Source organism: Dipodomys spectabilis, unplaced genomic scaffold (genome assembly GCF_019054845.1).
Source record: "Dipodomys spectabilis isolate Male_0828 unplaced genomic scaffold, ASM1905484v1 ptg000041l, whole genome shotgun sequence".
Lineage (NCBI taxonomy): Eukaryota > Metazoa > Chordata > Mammalia > Rodentia > Heteromyidae > Dipodomys > Dipodomys spectabilis.
The window spans coordinates 298,380-300,136 of record NW_024870718.1 but is presented as its reverse complement, the minus strand read 5'-3'; the positions used below and the strand labels follow the sequence as shown (position 1 = coordinate 300,136).

Here is a 1,757-nt window from a genome sequence, read left to right as displayed (position 1 = left end):
ATTATTTTGTTTTTGACATGCCAATCTTGACTTTATTCTTAAATGTGTGCTTATGTAAGAAATACATGGTTCTAACATTTGTTGTATTGCTAAAAAAAAAAGAAATACATGGTTCTAAAATTTCACAAGAATTCTTTTGAACTTACTTTTTTTTGAATTGTCTAGTTTAAGAAAATCAATTACACTTTATATATAAAAAATGTTCTGTGCTCAATTAGGCAGCAAATACGCTAAAATTGGAACAATACAGAGAAGATTAGCATGGCCCCTGAGCAAGGTTGACATGCAAATTAGTGAAATGTTCCATATTTTTGCAACAACAGATGCTGGAGAGTATGTGGCCACAGGGAACTCTACTGCATTCTTGATGGGTATGTAAACTTGTTCAACCACTTTGGAAAGCAGTATGGAGGCTCTTCAAAAGACTCCATATAAAGCTTTCCTATGACCCAGCAATCCCACTATTGGGCATTTACCCAAATGATCACAAACAAGACCATACTAAAACTACCAGCACAGCTATGTTTACTGCAGCATTATTTACAATAGCTGATATAAAGCCAACCCTGATGCCCCTCAGTAGATGAATGGATCAAGAAAATGTGGGTGTATATACACAACGGAATTCTATGCCTCCATCAGAAAGAATGGTATCGCCCAATTTGTCAGGAATTGGAAAGTCTTGGAAAAAAATTTATTAAGTGAAGTAAGCCAAGTCCAAAGAAACATAGGTCCCGTGGTTTCCCTCTTTTTCAATAACTAATATATGTCTGGGATAAGCAGAATAAGTCAAAAGCTATGTGCATATGAGCAGATAAGATGATATTAAGGGAAATGAACCCTAAGACAGGGACACAAGTATGTTTTTTCTTTCTTGTTATTGTTTCTAACGTACTTATGATGTGCGATATGATTTTTTTTGTTTCTGTATATGTTCCTCCCGCACGTATAACCCCTGTTTTCATTGTATTTGAAGTTGGTACACCTACATCCTGTGTATACGTTTCTCTAATTTGACGAGGGGAAGGGAAATACAAAATGGTTAAATAGGGATACAGGTTAACCCATTGTAACAATGAGATGCACAAGACACTCTGCTGAAAAATGAACTTTACAATTTAGTCAGGAGAAGGGGGAAGGGGAGCGTATTTGTGGAGGTGGGAGGGAAGCGATGGTGGGAAGAGGGAACAATGCTTGTTAGGAAATGTACTCATTATTTGCTCTCATAAATGTGACACCTCTGTACAGTCTTTTTATAATAAAAATCATATGAAAATGTTCTTATGTCTTGGTAGTGTAAAAATATCAGGGACAGAATAATGAAGAAATGTTGTAGACTAAGGTGAAGTCCATATGAAAATGTGCAAAACTGATAAAACGTAAAAGTATCTGAGCGGTATATTGTGTTTTACATCATTTAAGTTACATTGCAAAAATAGGGAAGACCTAGAAGAATGAATTCTCTTTTTGATATCCTATCATAGTTCCTTAGCAGGATGAACTCTTTCCTCATTGTTGTAGAGGCATCATCAGATGAGAGGAACTGAATTTTTTGTTGGCTTCCTTACATTTATTTGTTAGTTTGAAATCTGAACTACTAGTTTATGTCTGAGACAAGAAGAAAAGGTCAGATAAGTTGATGCTAGGTGATATGAACCCCAAGATAAGTAGTCAAACGTTTTTTTTTTCTTTCTTGCAATTGTATCTAACATATTTATAAGATCATTAATTTGTTGCTTTGTATGTCCCTCCCCCAC

The 1,757-nt window shown here is 35.2% G+C and overlaps 1 non-coding gene across 1 annotated transcript; it reads left to right on the top strand.

Moving 5' to 3' along the window:
* Nucleotides 1–206: 206 nt before the first annotated feature.
* Nucleotides 207–313, top strand: LOC122106439. Its single transcript, XR_006147182.1, has one exon. It is a non-coding gene; the product is annotated as a U6 spliceosomal RNA (small nuclear RNA).
* The last annotated feature ends 1,444 nt before the right edge of the window (nucleotides 314–1,757 follow it).